The sequence below is a fragment of the Notolepis coatsorum genome (genome assembly GCF_963971535.1).
Source record: "Notolepis coatsorum genome assembly, chromosome: 7".
In the NCBI taxonomy this organism is placed as follows: Eukaryota; Metazoa; Chordata; class Actinopteri; order Aulopiformes; family Paralepididae; genus Notolepis; species Notolepis coatsorum.
In genome coordinates this window covers 88,161,282-88,185,474 of record NC_140171.1, presented here as the reverse complement: position 1 = coordinate 88,185,474, position 24,193 = coordinate 88,161,282, and positions in this window count along the sequence as shown.

Genomic DNA, 24,193 nt, shown 5'->3' with positions numbered 1-24,193 from the left:
AAAGTCGGCTGCAGCCCGGATGGGAATTGTGCTGGCTCCGCTGTATGTCTGGTAAATCACAGTTGAAAACTGTGTTTGACATTCTTTTTCTTTTCCCTCTTAGGATGGGGAGGGACTTGGACAGCGGCCTGTCTGAAGTGTGGCTTGTTATGTCATTGTGTACAGTTCAGGTGATAGCTGCTTAGCTGGCGTGCTAGTTTGTGGCCTACTGTGTTAGCCAGTCAGCTGTTAGCTGCGGCGCTAGCCCGTTGTGTTCACCAGGCTAGTAAACGTTAGCTTGTTGCTATCAGTCGGACCGCTGTTAGCTTAATGCTACACTGCTGAAACGTTCTGTGACTATAACATGCCTTAAACACTCTGACTACAACGTCATCTTTGACAGAGGATGTTAGTCGACCCTACACCCGGGTGCCAGTGCCAGCGAGGACTTCGTCAACATGGAGAACGGCGGCTGGGTGGCGTTGCGGACATACCCTTGTCACCGGCGCAGGAGATGCTGGGTTCAACTCGGTGTCCCGTTAGCCAGTGTTGCTGTTCTCTCGGCCTGCGTTCAGGGTGAAGGTAGGAGTCCTCCGGACTTTAAACACTTCTTCTTTTCTTCCCTTCTAAATGTTTTGTAATAACGATGTTTCCAAAACATGTGTTGCTGCAACACATTGAGGATACGACGCGTGTTGTGTGTGAATTGTCTTGTCACTGGTATAGCTTTTCTCTCTGTAGTAAATCGGCGTTGTTTTTTACATGTGTAAAAATGAACTGGTTTGGTTGTGATGAGAACATGTGTGTTCATGTAACGTTGTACCGTGGGTGAACTCACAACTAAGAGGGTTATTTAACCTGTAAAGCTATGCTTAGTGACATGTGATTGAGGAATGAATCTTTTTCTCAGCCTGTGATGACAATGAACAGCATGTTCACACATTAACAGAGGTGCCTGTTCGCCTTGGTCGTATCAAGGGTAAGATAGGAGGGGTGTCCCCCCGGTTTCCCTGGGGCTTCCCCCCCTCCTTTCAGACATGTTTGGTTACAATATATTGTGTCACTGTGTTTGTGGGGATACGATGTAACCCTCAGCTTAATTGCTGGGGTTGTGCTTTCCGCTTGAGAAACAATTTTTTCCTGGGCGGCTACGTGGCGTAGTGGGCAAGGCGCTCGCCACGAAATCTGGAGACGCTGGGCTTGCCTGTTCGAGCCCAGCGCTCCACATTTGCTTTCAGTTTAGCTGGTCGTCCATACTAATACACATTGGCCGTATTAGGGGGTGGGAAACTGATGGGTGGGGATCGGGCGTTGTGGACAGCGACTCCTACAGGTCGGTTGGTGCGCCTGCGCAGTAGAATCAGGAAGTGTCGGGGGCAGCGTGAGCCTCCCACGCGTTACTCCTCGCCACTGAGAGATCGAGCTGTGCAGGTGAAAAGATGCGACTGCTGTTACCTCAAGTACCGGAGGGGACTTGTGCTATGTATGACTTAGTCCACATTGCAGCCGGCTTGTGGGAGGCAAGAAACAGCGTTCGTGACAGGGGAGGGTTGAATTGGATGATACGAAATTGGGATGGGAGAAAATATAGAAAATGGGAGAAAAAGTGGACCAAAAAAAAAAGAGAAACAATTTTTTCCTAAAGAAAAGGTTGTTTGGTCACTTATCATGTGTGCTTAGCAAGGTCTGTGGCCTTTACATAATCGAGGACTTCTGTCTTCTCTCGTTATGAAAAACGGCGTTCCTCTGTAGTAAGAGTGTACTGTGCCATTTTTTGTTGTGATGAAGGGTTGTGTGTGTCTTTGTGATCTACAACTGAGTTAGGTTTGGCCCACAGAAGTACATGTGTAAGTCTGGACCGGGGCTCTTAAAGGGGCCCTCTCTGTTCTGTGTTTTTCCTTAGTAAAACTCAGGTAGCAGGTTATCACATGAGCTATGTGAGGCTGTTCGATGCTTCATGTAGCAGGCTATGACTGTGTCATGCTCTACTTGTCATTACATCGTATCATGGGTGAGGGGTCGTAAAGGGGTGAACTGGTAATCCTTTCCTCCCCTTTTCTGATTGGTCAAGGGTTAAAACCTCCTGTCCCCCAAGGTTCCTGTCACGTTGCTGTTCGGCACATTACAGGGTAGGAGGGGGGGGGGGGGGGGGGGAGTTTCCTGGTCCCACGCCCTGGAAGATTGGGCGTGTGCACAGCGGAAATTCCCCCGCCATAGAGTACGTCACTGAGCGCGTCTCTAGTGGTAAGACTTCCGTGGGTTGTTCAGGTCCATGTTATGGATCTGTTTCAGGGAGTTGTCAGAGCTCCTCCTCACGAAGCTCCTCCTCAGAGAGAAGTGCCTTCTGTGAGTTCGGACTCTCCTTCCCAGTGAGGGAGCCTCCTCAGAGTTCAGAGCCTCCTCCTCAGATTGTCAAGGTGAGTAGAACTTCAAAAAAAGGAGTTCTGCTCTATTGTGTGTGTATTCAATTCAATTCGATTATTGAGTGCTTATTGGTTCAGTGCCTCCTCCTCGGAGAGCCCTAAACCCAAGTGTTACATAGCTCAATGTTGCAATATATTCTTTTCAATCTATACAGCTCGCGTGGGAAGTCTCTCTGGGGATTTCCGTCTCCTCCCTGTGGCGAGGGTGGCGGGATGAAAAAATTTAAACAATTTTTACCCTCAGCTGCGTCACGTGGGATTCATGTCAGTCTGTGTTTCTTTCTTTTTTAAATAAAAAGAGGAAGGAACATGAAGCACGACGGCTCCGTGTCGTTCTCCCAGACGACTTGGAGGAACAATGTCTGGTGTCTTGCTAGACTATCCATTGATGTGTTTGGGTCTCGACGCGTACATAGTGCTGGCTCGGGGTGTTTCTGTTAAGAATCACGCAGGGGGCTAAGTGCGCCTTGGTTGCTCGTTATTAAAACAGCGTTTTTGTAAGGCAACTGGGATGGGGTTTTGTCTCTTCCGAGCGCCAGTTTACTAGGTTGTCTCGATGAATTCTCGTTCATATCTGGGGGATGTTAACGGAATAGATCATAGGTAGAGGGGTCTCACGCCCTTGGGGTGGGCCACTGAGCGCGGTACAAATGGGACCGTCTGGGTGGCGCCCTCTTTTCATGTTTTAGATCGACACGCATACCTACCCCCTCTTCTGGAGTGGGCATGTCGACGTGGTTAGGGCACGGGACTGGTTCTGGTCGCGCTGGTCCAGGTCAGTTAACCCGTTGTCCGCCGGGGATGCAGATCTGCTGTTCTGGTACCCTGAGGGACTTGTGCTTTTTTCGGGGGGAAAAATGCCGGGTCGGCCCGGGTGTCACAGGGTTAGGCGTTATGGAGACCCTTTGTTGGGTACACGTTGTACCTGGCACTATCCTAAGGGACTGGTTCTCCTTTCTTTCGCTCCTCTCTCACGCATGGTGAAGAGGGGGCTGTTGGGGTGGTCTTCTGGACCTCCTCTGGTAACCCTGTGTGCTTCCCGAGCCGCCGGGCCCGGTCCGAAGTAATGTTTCGTTGAAACCGTAGGCCTGGGATAATCCTTTTTTGGAAACTGAAACACTTGTACTGCGGTATAGCTGGTGTATACCCGCAGGTGTGTTTTGGAGTTTTTTCTTGAGGGGTTATAGGAACAACCACCGTCTGTGTACCGAGAGGGTGGTTGATTCCCTGGTGTGTTGGAGCAGAGTCAACTCCCGGGTTACCCGGTTGAGTGTGCCCCTGCACGTTCATGACGTCTGCCAATCGTGTCAGCCTTCTCTGCCTCGACCCCTCTGGGTGGGTTTTCTTTGGTGGAGGCTTTGTCATGGTGCGCAACAATGCCAGCATACGCCCCTTCCGCCGGGGTGCTGTTTTCAGTTGACCCCTTTGGCGCCTGTCTCGCCCGCAGTGCTCCAGGCTCGGGTCTACAGCCTGTTGCATGGTTTCCCCGGTGCGCTGCCTGCTTCCGTTGGTTAACCTTGAGTGCTTTACGGCCATGCTGACTGCCTGTGTTGCAGGGTCAGTGTACCAGGCGGTGTACTATTGGGGGAAAAGGCCCGCTCTTGGAGGGGCCCTATCCGAATACGCTGGCTATGTGGGGGGCGGTGTCACTAAGTGACCGCCTGGTGGGGTCTTGATGCCTGGCGTCATTGACCTCTCCGGGCCCCCCTTTTTCCAGGGGATCCAGTCCCTTCAGTGGGTCTGGGTCTTCTTTCGCGCTCCGCTGCTATGGCCTTGCCACGGGGTTGAGTTTGCTCTTGACCCCGTGATTTTGGGGGCAGTAACGAGGTTTGTTCCTTCCGTTCGTTCCCTGGTGGCATGTGGGTTGTGCGTGTGCGTAGTCGTGGGGTCAAGCCACGGTCTGCTCACTCTGTGCGTTGAGTTGCTCGAGTTCCTCTTCGCACGGTCGGATCCGTCTCCCTCCCGTCCTCCAATAGGGAGGGTGTAACTGAGGGGTTACAAAACCCTGACTGTATTAAAGATTGTGATAGATTAAACCACTGCTAGTTATGTACTTAGTATTACTGGCCAGACAGTACGTCTAAATATGGCAGACACTCATAATAACATGGCACGGGACAAAGAAATATCATTGAGGGTATTTATTATTATGCAGTAAATGTACAGATATGAGAATTAGGGTTGCGCTTGTATGGCGAAGAATATGCATAAGTCAGTCAGTAGCAGAAGTCAATGGGAATAGAATAATTCCTACGATGGGGTACTAGGCTAACGCCGCCTGGCGTAGGATGGCAATTAGAGGGGGAAACGCTGGTACCGCTGGAGACAATGGGGTTCCTCCCAGAGTTGTAAGCTCTGGAGGAGAGAGGAATGTTCGGATACTCAGTCTGATCAATTGAAGAAGAAGGGGGTTCACGTACAGAATCCAGTCCTTGTAATCCAAAGCTCAGCATCAAAGCAATAACTGTAATCCAATTGCACGATAGCAATGATGATAGCCAGCTAGCCTCGGTCCATGAGGCCAGCCCGAATGTAGATCCTCAAGGTGGTTAAATCCAAACGACAGTGGAGATTAACGATGCTCTTCTCCAAGGGTACATTCCACAATCAATATAATCCAACCACCGTCGGTTCCAATGTGCACATGTCCAGTAGGTTCTCCGACTAGGCCTCCTCGGGTACTGGCACCAATGTATTTAGTCCACGCACCCTGGCTAAGGTCCACTAGCTAAACGAACGAACTGCTGGGTAATGCTGCACACGAACAAACTGCTGTTGGCACGATACACAATAATTAACGACTCTTTACTTCACATTAAGCTAAGTCGAACTTGACGTTACTGCATTAAATCTGACACTTTTACTATTCACTTCGCACGTGGTTCTCAACGCTCTGTTAGACGAACTGCTTCTCACTACATTAGAATCACACTGCGTGATGAACAATGAACAGCGAACGATGAACAGCTACTGTTTGCACCTGCCGCCGTATATATACTTAAGTGGCTTCTAGTGCCGAACCTCAGTTCTCGTCTCGAATCAATGCGCTGTCTCCGGGCATGTTGCGACTCGCCTTTGAACCTGACTTTGGGGGCTTGCGGTCTGGCGCCGATAGCGCTATCCAATAAGGAAAGCGAATATTACTAGGATTCAAACGCAGGCTTAAAGGGATATAACGTGTATATATAAATAATATACAAGGTATATAAAACAATAAATGTAGATTCTCAGCTTTAATCTGGCCCTTCACAACAGCCGCCTCCTAATTAGTCCGCACCTAATTAGTTAAGGGAGACAGATTAATAGTCCAGTCAACTGCTCAATATTTGTTGTGAGGAGTAGGGCACTCTACAAAGTCAGTGGGTCATGGTCGTCATCAGGGAAGTCAGGGAGCTTCGGCAACTCTATCAGCTTCGCCACGGGTCGGGTGTAGGTCCGCCCTTGGACTACGACTTCTGCCACTCTGACCTTCCCATCGGCACCAGTAATCACTTTGCTTACGCGGCCGGCCGGCCACGTAGCTCGGGGTAGTGACTGGTCTATGATCGTAACGACTGTGTCCACCTTCAGGTTGTCCCTGTCCTTTACCCACTTCTGACGGGCTGGAAGGGATGGTAGGTAGCGTAGGAGGAAGCGGGCCCAAGACTGGTCGATCTGTGCTTGGTTGTGTCTCCACGTCCTCCGTCCGTTCCTCTTGTTCTTTCGGTACACCGTCTGAGGAGGGGCCGGGTCCGGCCGCCCCATCAAGAGGTAGCTTGGGGTGCTGGGTTCGAGGTCAGCTACGTCGCTTGGCGTGCAGCTGAGGGGGGTGGAGTTCGGAACTCTCTCTTCTTGAGCCCACTGTTCTCTCACAGGCCTCTCGTCTAATGTCAATAGCCTCTCAGCGGGCTGTACGAGAGAGTGGCCTGTGTCGCTCACCTTTGTGTAAAGGCAGCGTGTGGACGTTGGTTGGCTGGAAGGCCCGGAGAGCGGGCCTTGGAGCGTCCAGCCCAGGCGGGTCTTGACCACGACTGGGCATCCTTTGGGTCCGATGTGGGCCGCCTCGATTGGGACAATGAGGTCCGCGTGGTCGGAGCCTATGAGCAGGGTCGGTGTGGCGCCGTCGATGAGCGGTATAGGTAGTCTGCGTAGGTGCGCGTACTTCGCCATCAGCTGTGGGATGGGGTAGTTGTAGCTTGACAGACCTATGTCATGGCTTGTAATTGCCTTAGTGATGCTGTACCGCTTCTCGGGCTGCTCGACCGCTGCTATTGTGAATGAGACGTTTTCGCCCTTTATGGTCTTTAGGTCTCGCTGAATAGTACGGATTGTCATTGTTTCTTTGGTACCCCGCAGGCCCGACTGGGCTGTGGCGGAAGCGAGGAGGAGAGTCTTTTCAGACCCATCGTCGAGGACGGCGTAAGTGTCCAGGACCTTGTCCTCGTAGCTCAGGAGCACTCTGACCACTTTCATGAGCACTCGGGGGCTCCCACTATACTTGGGGTCGATGTGGAGCACTCCTGTTGGTGAGTTGCCTTGTAGGGCTAATCTCCGCTTGGGGGCCACGCACAGTGATCGGCGGTAAGGGGCTTCTAGGGGGTCAGCCTTTATCCACTGATCCATTTCGGCGATGGTCAGTCCCTGGAACGCGTCGCAATGTGCCAGCCAGTGTCCTCTTTGGCAGTAATAACAGGCGATCTTCCATTCCTCTTTGTCCGGGGGGTTGTAACCTGTCTGTGGTGACACCGACTCGGGCTGGTACGAGTAGCAGTGTAACTCCCTGTGTCTGCAGTGACAGTCAGGACACCAGGGGGAGGGTTCAGGACTGGTCTGTGGTGACACCGCCTCGGCCTGGTACATCACCGTGATGGGCCGACTTTGGTTTCCTGGTGGGCGCTTGTTGCTCTCATGTAGGACTTCTAGATGGGCGCCGTCACACTTGCCGCATCTTTTATTCAGGCGGCACTCGGCTGCCATGTGGCCGCGCGCGCAGCGGAAGCAGCAGCGTTTGTCCTTAAGCCACTGACCTATTTCGGCTGTGGTTAGGTCTTTGAAGGCGTCGCACTGTGACAGCTGGTGTTCACTGTCACAGTACTGACAGACGGCCTTCCACTTCTCCTTGGCGTGGGGGTTGTGGCCCGTCTGCCGTGACACATCGGCTTGGTGCATCACGGTCACGGACCGGCGGTTGTCGTTGAACCTTCTCGGTCCATCTTTAGGGTCAGAGCCACCCCACACGAACGTGTCTAATCGTAGACTGCTGACCTCCCTGGCGAGGAAATCAGCCAGGTCTAGGAGGGATGGTTCTGGGCCGTGGGGGTCACGGTTGTCTTTCTGCCGCCGAAAACGCTCTTGGCGGACTGGAGGGAGCTTCTCCAGTATCCGCTCCACGTTGGAATTTGCATATAGTTCATATCTCCCCTTCTCCTTTTGTGACCCCAGCATCCCCACAAGGGAGTGTACCTTGATAGAGAGGTCATCTAGTGCTCTATTGTCTTTGGCTGGGGGGAGGCGGTCGATATCTCGTATTTCTTGGATCACGTAATCCCATATGCGTCCATAGAGCGCATCGAGGGCCACCAGAGCATCTGAGTAGGGGGTTCTTGAGTTTGAATATGCCAGCGCTATGTTATGCTCTCTGGGCACTTTAAGATGCTTGAGGAGGATGGCATATTTATAAGACTCGTCGTGTACATCGGACATGATAGTCTCTAAACACATGCGTAGTTCCGTGTACTGTGCTCTGTCCTCACGCGTAAAGTCTGGGAACGTGGGTGTTCCAAGGTAAGATGCCATGGATGGCTGGGACACCGATGCGCGTAGGGGGAGAGGCCTCCTGGGCGAGTCTCCCCGTACGGGTGGTCGTGGGTTAGTGCTGGGTGGGTACCAGAGGCCGGGCCCCCAGGTGCTGCTCCTCGGTGCTGACTGTGTATTAAACTCACCCATGGGTTGGGTCGGGGGTTTGTAACGCAGTGACTCGGGGCTGAGGTCGGGGCTGTACTGGGCCTCCTGGTCCAAAGTAGGTTCGTGCTGGTGGGCTTGATGTCCTCCCTCGTCCTCCGCTAGGTCCTGGAGTCTCCTAGTTAGTTTCTCGGCGACGTAGGCGGGATCTTCCCGTTGGCTGGGTCCCGTATAGACTGGTCGGGGAGGGGGCTCGGCGACGTAAGCAGGTTCTTCCTGTTGGCTGGGTCCCGTGTAGACCGGTCGGGGAGGGGGCTCGGCGACGTAAGCAGGTTCTTCCTGTTGGCTGGGTCCTGTGTAGATTTGTCGGCGGGGGGAAGGTGCCCTCGACCCGTGTCGTGATGATCTCCGGGAGCTCCGTGTGGAGGAGTGGGGGGTCGCTCTCTGGATCAATTGCTCTATCATCTGCGCCTGCAGACGGTCTCGCTCCGCTTCGCGCTGTGCATTGGCGCGTTCTCGCTGGATGTTTTCTTCAACCTGGAGGCGCCTCTCTTCCAGTCTGATGGTCATCGCCGCGTCAGCCTGGAGGCGACTCTCTTCCAGTCGGATGCGTTCTCTTTCGTTCTGTTGTTGCGCTTGGAGACGTTCTCTTTCCACTGCAGACTGTTCACGCGCACTCTGTTGTTGCGCTTGAAGACGTTCTCTTTCCACTGCAGACTGTTCGCGCGCACTCTGTTGTTGCGCTTGAAGACGTTCTCTTTCCACTGCAGACTGTTCGCGCGCACTCTGTTGTTGCGCTTGGAGGCGGTCTCTTTCGGTTGATGCAGTTAGTGTGGCGATCAAGGCTTGTGCTAGTCGCTGGTCAGCCTCGCTGGGGGATGACACTGATGGAGGTGATCGGGCGCTGACAGGACTTGGTGGGGACCTGTTCTCTTGGCGCGCTCCGAGGTCCATCTCTTGAGCGCTGCTTCTTGATTTCTCCCGCGCCCCGAGGTCCATCTCTTGAGCGCGGTACTCTTCTCTTGGGTGCGCGCCGAGGTCTGTCTCGGGTGCGCGCTCTTGGGTCTCTTGCGTTCCGGGGTCTATCCCGGTGGCGCTTTCTTTATCCTGGGGCGCTCCGGGGTCTATCCCGGTGGCGCTGTCTTGGGGTATAGTCACGTCATGTCCCGCTTGTTCCCCCCGTGAGCTAAGTCAGTTTCGTTTGAACCCACTGGGGTCTCTACTGGTGGGGCCGACAAGTCGATAGGATTGGGCATGCTTGAACTATCAGTTTTATCCGTGCTTAACGTCTTTTTAGATAAGCTAGGAGGTAAAACAAAAGCGTAGTCCTCCAGGTGTGGAGGTGGCTGACGTTTGCGCCGAGGGCGCTCTAGTTTGGGAGAGCCGTCTGGAGAGTGTCCGCCGCTGGCCATATCAATATTAATATGATATTAAAGATTACTGATACCCTCCGGCTCAAAGGACCAATTGTAACTGAGGGGTTACAAAACCCTGACTGTATTAAAGATTGTGATAGATTAAACCACTGCTAGTTATGTACTTAGTATTACTGGCCAGACAGTACATCTAAATATGGCAGACACTCATAATAACACGGCACGGGACAAAGAAATATCATTGAGGGTATTTATTATTATGCAGTAAATGTACAGATATGAGAATTAGGGTCGCGCTTGTATGGCGAAGAATATGCATAAGTCAGTCAGTAGCAGAAGTCAATGGGAATAGAATAATTCCTACGATGGGGTACTAGGCTAACGCCGCCTGGCGTAGGATGGCAATTAGAGGGGGAAACGCTGGTACCGCTGGAGACAATGGGGTTCCTCCCAGAGTTGTAAGCTCTGGAGGAGAGAGGAATGTTCGGATACTCAGTCTGATCAATTGAAGAAGAAGGGGGTTCACGTACAGAATCCAGTCCTTGTAATCCAAAGCTCAGCATCAAAGCAATAACTGTAATCCAATTGCACGATAGCAATGATGATAGCCAGCTAGCCTCGGTCCATGAGGCCAGCCCGAATGTAGATCCTCAAGGTGGTTAAATCCAAACGACAGTGGAGATTAACGATGCTCTTCTCCAAGGGTACGTTCCACAATCAATATAATCCAACCAATACTGGTTCTGCAATCGCCGCCGTCGGTTCCAATGTGCACATGTCCAGTAGGTTCTCCGACTAGGCCTCCTCGGGTACTGGCACCAATGTATTTAGTCCACGCACCCTGGCTAAGGTCCACTAGCTAAACGAACGAACTGCTGGGTAATGCTGCACACGAACAAACTGCTGTTGGCACGATACACAATAATTAACGACTTTTTACTTCACATTAAGCTAAGTCGAACTTGACGTTACTGCATTAAATCTGACACTTTTACTATTCACTTCGCACGTGGTTCTCAACGCTCTGTTAGACGAACTGCTTCTCACTACATTAGAATCACACTGCGTGATGAACGATGAACAGCGAACGATGAACAGCTACTGTTCGCACCTGCCGCCGTATATATACTTAAGTGGCTTCTAGTGCCGAACCTCAGTTCTCGTCTCGAATCAATGCGCTGTCTCTGGGCATGTTGCGACACTCGCGGACTCGCCTTTGAACCTGACTTTGGGGGCTTGCGGTCTGGCGCCGATAGCGTTATCCAATAAGGAAAGCGAATATTACTAGGATTCAAACGCAGGCTTAAAGGGATATAACGTGTATATATAAATAATATACAAGGTATATAACAATAAATGTAGATTCTCAGCTTTAATCTGGCCCTTCACAACAGAGGGTATCCCTCCATTAGGGAGGGTCGGGGGCCTCGGTCCTCCCCGGTTCTGATGGTTGTGGGGGGCCTCAGTGGGGTACATCTGTCGAGCTTCTAGCTCCCGCTCAGCTCCTGTTATGCATTATGACGCTGAGCGGAAGCTAGCATGAAACAGAACGTAAGGTTATGTATAGCTCAGCGTCTAGGCGCCACTGCGGCCCTTGATCTTTCATTGTGGTGAAATTTGTTGGGAAGGAGATGAGTGTGTGGCCCCACCCCTGCTTATGTAGGCAGCAGATGGGGTTGTGGTCAGACGGATGTTGGTATGTAAAGGTACATTTTGAAATGTATTCAGTGCATATCCACTGAAGCGAGATATATGCATTATGACGCTGAGCGTCACTAGCATTCACAGAACTTGGTTATATACATAACCTTACGTTACAGTGGGTGACAATATTGTCACAAGGAAAGATGAAATTACCTACCTGGGTTCCATCCTAGAGGCCTAGTTGCAGAGTTAATGTATTGCCCTGTATTTTACTGTCGTACACTTTTACTGTTATGTAGACTGTTCTGTTTTGTGTTTTTATGTTTACGTGTGATGTATTGTGTATTGTGTACATGCACTTTTATTATGTTCTTGTGTGATGTACCGCACATTTTATTGCCGTCTGATGTTTGCGGGTGTTATTGCTGTCATCTTGGCCAGGTCTCCCTTGCAAAAGAGATCTTGTATCTCAATGGGACTTCCTGGTTAAATAAAGGTTAAATAAAAAATTTAAATAAAATAATCTCTCCTGTGACAAAATGGCACCCAATGTAATAAAAAAAGTCAACCAACGAACTCGATTCTTGTACCGGATCTCCTCTCTGGTAAACAGGAATACCCTGAAGACTCTGGCAGGAGCACTCATTCAAGGGTACTACGACTATGCTTGCACCTCATGGTAGCAAAGCACCTCAAAGGCGCTAAAAACTAAATTATAAACATCTCAAAACAAACTGGTCAGACTACTGCTTGACCTTACTCCTAGAACCCACCTCACCCCTGCCCACTTTGACAACCTAGGATGGCTTAGAGTAAACGACAGAGTACAGCAACTTGCAATGGGCCTGGTCTACAAGATACACTACACGACCAAGGTACCCATGTACATGTCAAAATACTTCCCAAAGGTCAGTGAATACCACGATCACAACACCAGAGGGAGTTCCACAAATCATGTTAAACCCAGATTCGGCTCAAACAAGGGACTAAACATGTTTCGCAATTATGCCACATCAATGTGGAACGCCCTACCCAAAGCTGTAAAGGAATGTGAATCACTACCCACTTTCAAAACCACTCTCAAGGAACACCTACGAGAGATTGCAATTCGAAACTGGCCCCTGTAAATGTCCTAACCCAACCCCCTCCAATGTACAGTAATTTACCTAGTATGGTTGTCAATATTCCAATGTACAGTTTTGCTTGTTTGTACAGTGCCCCCCCCCCCCCCCCCCCCCCCCAACCGCCTCCAATGTAAATTACCTAGTATGGTTGTCAATATCCCAATGTACAGTTTTGCTTGTACAGTTGTACAGTGTTTCCCCCCCCAACCCCTCCCTACCCAACCCCCCCCCCCCCCCCCCACACAACCCCACCCCCTCCAATGTACAGTTTTTACGTCAATTGTATATACTCCCTTTTCTGGACTCTTTTTGTATCACAAACAGTACTGTATTAGCAAATCTGGTATGTCATAAATGTATAGATGTAGCAGTACTGTCTATCTGTATGTCATGTATGTCATATATGTCCTGATGAATTGAAAATGGGGGACCCTGATGAAAGTCTTTCTCTGGTCTGCAATGCATCCCCTTAACAATTGTGTGTATTGAGCTGTACTGTATTGTACCCATTCTGCAATCTGTTAATAAAGTTTTCAATCAATCAATCAAACATGACTTTTAATACAAGGACTTAACACTTGACAAGAGGTAATTCTGGGATTTTAATTGTATTTGCAATAATCCACACTACAACAACAGACAAAAGTTGTAACCATCCACAACAGAAAACCACTGTCCTGTATTTCATTATGCTTGATTCTTCTCTCAGACCAACATGACTCCAACCAAGGGACTTGTGAGTAAGCTAACAGCTATGCATCGATTACATTACTGCCAATGTACTAGTACTTTTACTAGTTTTAGCCATTCTTATTTAATTTGACTCTTTTACTAGTTTTAGCCCTTCTTATTTTATTTGACTCTTTTACTAGTTTTAGCCCTTCTTATTTTATTTAACTTTTACTAGTTTTAGCCCTTCTTATTTTATTTTACTCTTTTACTAGTTTTAGCCCTTCACATTTCATGTTCTTTTTACTAGTTTTAGCCTTACTTTTCTTTTTACTCTCTTATTAGTTTTTATGTTCTTCTACACTGTAGTGCCTTGAGATTTGTGCAACAAATATAAAGCGCCCCTACAAATTGAATATATTATCATTATTATTATACGATTTTCATACCACAACCTGTTCCCCCCCACAGGGTCGGTACCGACCCCTTTTGACATTATGATCATATAGGCATATTTTTACGAGTGATGGAAATAATTTGCGATTTTAAAATCAACCGTTTTCAAGTATTAACATCACTAACATGTCACAAAAGCATGTAGAATGTAAAACGTTAGGTTGGCAATAGGTTAGCAATAGGTTAAAAATGTCATTATATCGTTTTAAGTTTTCTATATGCGATCGTCTATCCAAGCCGGAACCGGAAATGGACATTTTTAACCATGGGAATTGCCATTTTGTAGAGGACATTCATAGCTGTCGGCCAGCGTTGAAATTTCTCCGATCTACACTTCCTGTCACATACTATGGTGGTTCAAAGTTCAGCGTTGTGAATGAATCATATCAATAATTGTTATGATTCACGATAATAAGCCACAAAAGGTAAAGTTTTTGACAAATATTGAAACGCAGTCAGTTTCTCCTCACTATTGTTAGCATGTAGGAACAATTAGATCTGAAATTAGTTTCAAAACGGTTACACTGTGGGGGAAATAAAAAAGTACAGTCGATTACAGTAGATATCTGTATCTGTTATTATGCACGCCTGGTGATACTAAATCCAAATTTAACTGTATATATATATAAATGCACGAATTGGCTATAATAAGGTAATGTATAAGCAAATATTCTATATTCTATAATAATATTTCAAATTGCATTGGTCCGGATGGGAGAATTCAGTACTGTATATACAGAACCTTCGGTTTTATCATCTTCCCTTTATTAATTTCCTTCGATCTTTTGTACACATGATCTCAAGAGGGTACTGAACGAGGTCAGTGGTAGTTTTTTAAGTTTGGTCATTATTATCATGGTGTTATTCACTGTCAAAGATGCAAAGAAAAATCATAATTCATATTTTCCTTTGTTTCATCACAATTTAAGCAAGCCTAGTAATAGACACAATATTTCTGACACTGTGAATACATTCACTGAGGTCCATAGATGTACCTAGATACCAAGAATATGCAAATAGCCCTTGTAAAAGTGGAGCAATATTCCATTTACCTAGGTATACATTTTATGCAGATTTTCACCTGGGGTGGAACAGGTTTTAATTAATGTAAAATAAATCTGAACTATCACTTTAACTGAGCTATGTATGAGAACATGTATCCAGACTACTGTGTATGTAAACATAGTCAGTGAAAATAGGACCTACAGTAAAAGTTTTTTTTCTTACTTAATTTCCCACGGATATTTATTTTTTTTAATTCAAGATTCAAGAATTCAAGAATGAAACAAAAAAGTCAAGACTTATTTCCATTGGTCCTTGGTCTCAGGCCATGGTTAGACTAGTGTATTCCTGGCGTTTTTTTATACGTTTTTGACGACGTTTGATGTCCCTATTACACAGAAATGCGTTTTTTTGGCGTTTTTTTGTGGATACGGCTGAAACGCAAAATTGTGTTTGCGTTTGGAGATACGCAAAAAAAACGAATCGACAACAGCGTGTAGTCAGCAGCACGCTAGCCGTTGTTGCGAAAACGCCCATGCGCAGTAGATACCATCTGCGTGCCCTTCCGGTGACAACAGTGTGTGTGTTTGGGACATACAGTAGCTCCGTGTCCCAAATAGCTTCAGCTACCATGTGTTGTCAAGTTATTGTTATAAGGACCCCAGTCCAAGCTACAACAGTCTGCATTCCCTTAACAATTGTTTGTATTGAGCCGTATTGTATTGTACCCATATGCAATATGTTAAGTTGTGCTCTAATGTAAATACTAACAATGCTCTACAGCAGGGCTATTCAACTAAATTGTTCAGGGGGCCACATTGTCAGAAACCCAAGGGGCCAGGGGCCGGACTGCCACGGCGCCTCCCCGTGCTATGAATATATGTACACTTGACACAACACGCAACCACATTTTCACAACTTTTATTTAAAGGGGAACTATTTTACTATTTCTTTCACTATTTGGGCACTTTTACACAATTCCTGTGGGTTTATGGAACACCTCTGTAATTTTTATTTTTATTTTAATTCATTGTTTTGTATTTCTAATCAAGTACTCAAAAACAGCATTTTTCTACCTCAAGATCTTAAGCCGTTTTGAGCCTGGGCTCCAACCACAGTGGGAACTGTGTGGAAACTCAGCTGATTATCATGCAGCGGTGTCTCTCTGACATCACAAATCAGCACATTTTCAGATGACTCAGTTCAGTGAGGGTGAATATTGTGAGAGGAGAATTGGAAGAATGCGTCAATATGAGAATTAGAGACATAGATCATATTAATATAAGTCCACATAGCTACTGAAAAAGGCCATTTATAAGATAGTTCCCCTTTAACTACATTGCAAAAGTAGTATACTTTTCAAAAAAAGTGCTTCATTTATGTGCCACATCTGCAACATCTCCTGCAGAAAGTGCTTCATTTATGACTGTGCAACAACTGCAACATCTCCTCTTCAACATTTCAATATAAAAATAAAATAAAATAAAAAACAAACAAGTGCATGATGTGCATCTGAACATTCTAACATCAACACTTGAACAAAAAAACACATTTATAGTGCAGCTGAGCTTATGAAAAAGTGCTTCATGTCTGTGCAACAACAGCAAATCACAGCATCTTATTAGCACTTATTGTCGACTCTTAACTCTCAAACATCAGGGGGGGCAGACAGGCCTAGCCTACATACACACATCTAATGAGAGCGATTGCACTTCTTTGACTGGGCAATGGCAGAGAAAGAGGGTTCATAGGAAGTGAGGGCTACCCGCAAACAGTGATGCAAATGCTCATTTGTCAAGGAGGCATGGTTGCTTGTTTTAATGGCATTCATGTGAGAGAAACTGGATTCACAGGTGTATGTTGAGCCAAACATTGTTAACACAGATATTGCCAGCGTTTTTATTTTGGGGAATGTCTTGACATGAATACACTTTATCCAAAATGTTGTGGTGGATTCATTCTCAAGTGCCTGCTTCAGAGCAGATGATGCTTGCATGTCAATTATTTCAAGTTGCAGGAGACCTTCATCAATGTGAAGTGATGCAAGGAACTCTTGTCCTTTTGTGGAAATAGCAGCTACATTGGCAAATGGGTTGCTCACAAAATGCATCAATTCTCTGGACATGTCAAATTCATCAAATCGACTTGTTTTCCCTCAATTTATCAATGAAATCTGTCATTAATTGAGTGACTTTTGGCTCAATTGTGCGTGTTAACGTTGACATGAAAAGAAAAAAGTAAAAAAAAAAAAAAAAAAAAAAAATTATCATGTAATCTTTGGCGGGCCGGTCAGAATCATCCCGCGGGCCGGATCTGGCCCGCGGGCCGCCAGTTGAATAGCCCTGCTCTACAGGCTAGTAGGCTATAACAAATTACGCCATGAAGTGATTACTATTAATATCTAGCATGTGGCTATTTGAACAAACCACAGGTTAACTGTACTTCAAGTGGTAATACACAACAGGTGTATAGTATGAACATCATTACTCCTTTTTTTTCTTTTTCTTAACAGTCCTTGTGACAAACACTACATATATCTGCTGTTTGGCCTGCAGACGCGGCCTGCCCGTGAGATGTACGGAGACTGAGTGTGCGGGTTAGTCTTTTGAACAGTCTCTTGTATCTGGGCGTGTTGTTGAGCGTCTGCCTTCTCGGTGACAGGGTGACTGTTGCCTTCGGGTTGGCCAGTCGGAGGTTGGAGAGTGATATCGGGGTCGCAGGGGTCGCTGAGGTCACCCTGTGGCGGTTCCGGTTCCGAGACGGGAAGAAGGTGTCTCCGATTCCTTCTGTACTCTCCTCCTTCTGACTCCACGACGTAGGACCTTGGTTCCTTACAGATGCTCTTGATTGTGCCCATCCGGTCGAATCCACGTGGAGTCTGTAACCTCACTACATGTCCCTGGGCCAGTGGCTGGAGGGGCCTGCTTGATCTGTCATAGCACGACTTCTGAATGCTGCGTTTCTTCTCGAGCTGTGCTTTGATCATCTTGTTGTCCTTCGCCTTAGGAACCAGTAGTGTCTTGCAGATGGGTAGGGTGGTACGTGTCTGTCTTGACATGAGCCGCTCAGCCGGTGACCCAAGTGACTGGTCACGTGGAACGTTACGGAGGTTGAGCAGATTTAGGAAGACGTCTGTTCCGTCCCGTCTGGACCTCTCCATGAGTTGCTTTGCGCTGCGCACAGCTCTCTCTGCTAGTCCATTCGCCTGCGGGAACTCCGGGCTACTGGTCACATGGTCGAAGTCCCAGGCCGAGGCGAACTCCTTGAAGCGCTGGCTTGTGTACTGGGCCCCGTTGTCCGATATTACTTTGTGTGGGGCTCCATGCACAGCGAAGTGTCTTTTCAGTTTTGTTATCGCTGTGTTGGATGTGATGTCACGCAGCAGGTCCACCTCGAACCAACCTGAGTATGAGTCGACCAGCACTAGGTGGTGACGTCCATTCCACTCGAAGATGTCGGTCGCCACGGTTGACCACGGTAAGTCTGGAATGGGATGCAGCTTGAGTGGCTCCTTTTGTTGGTGTTGTTTTGTGCTGTTGCAGACGTGGCATGATGCCGTTTTCTCCTCGATATCCTTCGCCATGGCAGGCCAAAACACAATGTCCCTCGCCCTGCGCTTGGTCGACTCTGTGCCAGGGTGGCCTCTGTGCAGGATCGTGATGTAGTCCATTTGCAGTGATTTGGGAATGACGGCTCTTGAGCCCTTCATGATGACGCCATCGTCGATTGTGAGCTCATCTCTGAATGCAAAGTATTGGCGAGCCCCTGCCGGCAGCGTCGACTCCCTCGCAGGCCATCCGTGGTTGATGATGTTGCATATTTTCTGCAGGGTTGGGTCCCTTTCTGTGTGTTCCTTGAGCTCGTTCAGACGTGATGAGGAAATGTGTCTCACTGCCATGACCTCAAAGTCTGTCTTTTCACCACTAAGCCGGTCTGTGGTTTGTCTGGGAGCACGTGACAACGTGTCCGCGAGATACATGTCCTTCCCCTTCTTGTACCTCAGCTCAAAATCGTACCTTTGGAGTCTAAGCATCATACGCTGCAGTCTGGCTGGAGCCGTGTGTAGGGGCTTTGACAGGATGGTGACCAGCGGTTGATGATCTGTTTCGATTAGGATGTGCTTTCCGTATACGTAGTCATTAAACTTGGAGCACGCGAACACTACTGCGAGAAGCTCCTTCTCGATCTGTGCGTATCGCCTCTCCGTCTCCGTCAAGGTGCGGGATGCATAAGCGACTGGGACACCGTCCTGTAGACACGCCGCGCCTAGGCCATACTGGGAAGCGTCGCACGTGAGTGTGACAGGCTTGCGGACGTCGTAGTACATCAGCGTGGGTGGGTTTGAGAGACATTGTTTCAGCGCATCAAATGCGTCTTGGTGCTGCTTGTACCAACACCATTCCGTGTCATGGTGCGTTAGGTGTCGCAAGGGGGCTGAGATTTCACTGAAGTTTGGGACAAACCTGGCCAAGTAGTTTACCATGCCGAGGAATCGCTGCAGAGCCGTTACATCTTCTGGTGCAGGCAGCTCGCTGATCGCTTGCGTCTTTGATGGGTCTGGCTTAAGACCCTGACTTGTGAACAGGTGTCCAACGTAGCCAACTTCTTTCAGTCTGAACCTGCATTTCTTGGAGTTGAGCCGTAAGTTGACTTCACATGCTCTGTCGAGGACTTTCTTGAGATTTTCATCATGCTCTTTCTCGCTGCTTCCTCCAACGATAATGTCATCGACTATCACTGCACAGGGGTATCCTGCGAAAATTTGTTCCATTGTGTGTTGGAAGACTTCACTGGCGCTGCTTATGCCAAAGGGCATTCTGAGGAAACGGAATCGTCCGAATGGCGAGCTGAATGTAGTCAGTAGCGATGATTTGTGATCCAGCGGTATTTGCCAAAAAGAGTTCTTGGCGTCCAGTGTTGAGAACACGGTTGAGTTTGGCATGTGCGCTGCTACTTCCTCCACAGTGCGCATTGGGTGATGTGGGCGTTTGAGCGCCTTGTTTAGGTCTCGTGGATCAATGCAGAGGCGTATGTCGTCTGAGTTCTTCTTGTGGGTTGCTACCATTGAAGATACCCACTCAGTGGGTTCTGAGACTGGTGTTATGATGCCTGTGCTTGCCATTCTGTCCAGTTCCATCTTAACCTTCTCTCGCATAGCGACTGGGATCCGGCGTGCTGGCCTGACGACAGGCGTGGCCTCTCGGTCGATTTTCATGGAGTAGGTGTAGGGGAGCCTACCCACCTCATCCTTGAAGAGGTCTGAATATTCCGAGAACATCTTGTGTGAAAAGTTTTCCTCGTCTGTCAGATGTAGCTGGTGTATCTCCTTACTGAGTGTGACCAGTCCCATGCTAAGGCTGTCTTGTAAACCCAGCAGCGTCTGGACGTCTTGTTGCACCACGTGGAACTGTAGGGAGTGGGACTTATCTGTTATGTAGCATGCTAGGGTTGCTGTCCCCAATGTGTGTATTTCATTTCCTCCGTAGGCAACCAGCCTCGCTGTCCTGGAGCAATCCACTCTCTCTTTGTATTTCACTTGGTTGAACGTTTTGCGAGATATCACGTTGCACTTGGCTCCGGTGTCCACTTTGAGCTCGACGGGGATTCCGTGGACCTGGACTCTGCAGAATATTTCACTCTTTTGTGTCGCTGGTGATCCCACAGTATTGACTGTGTTTGTCACTACTGTGACTCCATCACAGTAGAACGAATCGTCGCTGTCGCCTGACGATATTGTTCTGTCAACCTGGTTCACAGCGTGCTTTTTTCTGTATTGGTGCTGTGGATTGTCTCTGTGACTCCCTGGAGTGGATTTGCAGTACTGCTTGAAATGATTCATTTTCTCACATCCGTGACACTGTTTGCCGAATGCAGGGCACCTTTCTCGTCTGGGCTCATGGCTGCCTCCACAGTTGCTGCAGCTGGCTATGGACCGAGTTGAGTGTTCTGTATTTGGCTTCTTCTTGTAAACACGTTCTTTTATTCTGTGCCGTAGGCTATCTACATTGGTTGTGCTTTGCTTTGGTGCAGCCAGTGTCCTAGTGTGTTGTTCTGTCATTTCGTGGATCTGACATGTCTCCACTGCCTTGGTTAAAGTTAGTTTGCTGTCACGGAGTAGTAGCTTCCTCATGCCATCATTTATTATGCCACACACAAGTCTATCTTTGATTAGCTCTTCGCGCAAATCTCCGAATTGACAGCTCTTTGCTTTGATTTTTAAATCACTGACATAAGCTTCAATGGTCTCATCTTGTTTCTGGCTCCTTGTATTAAACTTGTGCCTTTCCATAGTGACGTTTGTTTGTGGATTACATAACTCACGGAATTTCCTCTTCAAACACTCCGGGTCTTCTCTTGATTGGGCGGGGACTATTTCTTCTCCCTGCTCGTCGTCTCCATCGTACAGGGCTGGTCCATATACGAACGCCCGTTCCCGTTCTATGGCTTCCGAGCCAGCCAGGTTTAGCAAGATGAAGGCTTGAGAGCGAGGCGGCTTGTCATAGTGTGCGGCAGCAATGAATATATCATACTCTTGCTCGAATATTCTCCAATTCTCCGCGACGTGGCTGTCAAACACGAGTGGGCCTGGTTTGCGGAATCCTTCCGCCATGCTGAACGTGAGTCCTCGCGCGTTATTCCTCGCGCGTTATATATCCTAGTTATAGGCTACCTCCTAAACCTTCGCTTTTCACTTTCGGACGCGGGTTGACTACTGTGTCCACAACGTCTGACACCATGTTGAAAGAACGAGAGGTAGGCAGGTGGGCGTAGATGGGTATTTAATACAAGTATCTTACAGGGACGATACGTTACAGTCTAGTGCTATATGCTGCTAACCTGACCGGTGTTTACTTCCTGAGTGACGTCCGAGTAGTACGGGGGCCGTCACGTCTCAAGCTTGTGTATCAGACTAGCACAATGCTCTACATCTATTCACCTTTGTTTAATACACACAGCGTTGTCTCTAATGTTATCTAACTACTGATAGCTCGCGATATCATCAGTTTTGGTGCTGGCTAAGTAGCGTGAGCTAACGTTAGCTTCTAGCCACAATGCTATATTGTTATAATGGCATACTCCATTGACGTTAGCATGCAGCTAACAATGCTACCGATCGTTTTTTAGACTAAACTATCCGCTCTTGGTGGTCACTTGTGTTGATGTTAGTTTTGTTTCATCAACAAATGACAGGCAGAACACACAGTGAATGTATCCATTTTGTTTATTGCACTTTTATTAGGCTTTGCTGAAAAAGAATTGCTGCATTGAGTAAATAGGCAAGATGGTGGCGCGGCATAGGCGCCTGCCTTATTGACATTTTCTTTGCTGAAGCTTCCAGGAAGTGTATTGGCACATTCGTTCTGATTGGTTGAAATTGCCTTCATGTTTGCCACCTACTGCCACCTACTGCTTTGGCAGTGTACTACATCAGTGTGCTCGGGTGACAAAAACGAGAAAAAAAAACGAAAGTGTGACTCGAGGCGCACGACGTTGCGGCGATACGCATATGAAAACAATACGACGATGATACGAAAGGTGTAACCGCCGCCTCAGACAGATAAGCAATACAAGACTGTCTGTGCACATGTTGACTTGTTCCCTCACCGTATTGTTTAGTTAGTTAATGTTTGTACACGTTTACATTCATGATGCACATACACAATTTCTATTTCACATAATGACACACGACACATAGACTTGCGTACTGATATATCATATCCATTCTTTATTATTTGACTTACATGGTTAAGTGCATGCATGTCGTTCATTGTTTGTTTTCTCCAACTCTGCAGCCAGCCGTCCTCGCGCTGAGCAAACAGAGCAGCTGCGACTGGTCCACTCTAAATAGCCGGATGGGGGTGGTGGACCGAACCATGTCGTGGGGGGGATTTATTGTACTGTAATTTAGTTTCCTTATATGTATTTCCTTATTAATTAAGATTATTAGTTGTTCTGTTTGGTAGTTGTGTTGTGTGTTGTGTGTTTATTGTTTATTAGATTAATCGGAATTGTTAGATACTATTTAGTAAAATATTAATGATTAATTAGCCCACTTAGATTAATGTATCTGGCCAGGGCCTATATATAGTTTGAGTTGTCATTGTCTTCTGTTCCGTTCAGGTATTTTTTTTTTTACTCCTGCCTTTTATTATTTGGTCCACTTATGTTATGTTTGTAAATGATGTATTTTCATGGGTAAATAAAACCCTTATTTTTGCCTACACCACTGTGTCCTCCTCGTCTGGCTGCTTGGTCCCTTACAAAGACAAATAACAATATGACCAACTACTGTACATAGACATGTACATCTTAAGTGCAGTACAAATGTAGCCACAGACAACAATGTATCATAGACAACATTTTCATACATTTTTAAATCTAGTTTTTAACATTGTCAAGGAGCCATGATTTAACTTTTTTCTTGAAATTGTGTCGGCTACTAATACATTTGTACTGTGAAGGTTGACTGAGCAGAGGTGCCTTTTTCAGCAATGCCCTGCTTCCAGGGCCATGCAGAGACCTTTAGAGGGGCAGGTACTCAAAGATTTTTTTTTTTTAAATGTTAGAACATCAACTGCAGCGTAACGTAACCAGCCAAACTATAGCATTGGCAACCAATATTCAGGGAATGTAACACGGAATCTTACAACAAACTGCATCATACTATATTGTCGTGTATGTTTAACTACACAACTACATCATAATACAATAATCACGGAGATGTTGATAGCTTGAACCCATGGCTTTAATGACGTTGTACCCCCAACCCGGCAGTACATAATATGACCTGTGCGTAACGTAAGCATGCAGGACAAGAGGGGCGTATGTAGCCTAACGTTACTAGTCCCTCTACTACTCCATACATTACACATCCTCCCCCTTTAGCTTAACGGTAGGCCTATATAAACATAAGTAATAACAATAATTGTTTCCAAAATAAATGTATGGCCTACATCAATCCTTAACCAAATGTCTATTAACTATGACATTATGTTTTCAACCATGTCTGAACACACAACAACAACATGGCCTTTAGGCTACAGATCAAGTCTCTGAGGCGGTTTACGCTGCCTCTCTGGGTAGCGTCTCACTGGCTCGCTTGAGAGCGGGGAACCAGGCTGTGGAGACATCTCAGGTGGTGAGGTATCAGCACTAGAGCTCTCAGTTTCAGACGGCTCTGTGGTGAGTGGTGCTGAGAAAACTGGATTGTCTATTTCCTGCTCAGGTGAGTCCAGGCCAGGTGACGCACTGTTCTGTACCTGAGTGTCCAGGATCTGGTCAACATGACGTCTCCATACATCATCTCCCATGTCCACCGTATACATGAGTGGTCCATCACGTGAAGTGATTGTTCCGGTGTTCCACTTGTCCTTCCGATAATCACGAGCGAGAACTGTCTGTCCTACTTTGAAGCTCCTTGTTGGTTTGTCGTTGAGATGTTTGAACTGTTTGTCCTCCACGTCACGTCGCACATCTGGTTTGAGAAGGTCCATGTGAGATCTCAGGTTTCTTTTGAGAAACAGCATCGCTGGCGTCTGGTTGGTAGTGGCGTGTGTGGCATTGCGATATGCAAAGAGGAATTTGTCGATTTTGTGCTGGATCGGTAGATCTTCATTATCCATCGCTTTGATTGCTTTCT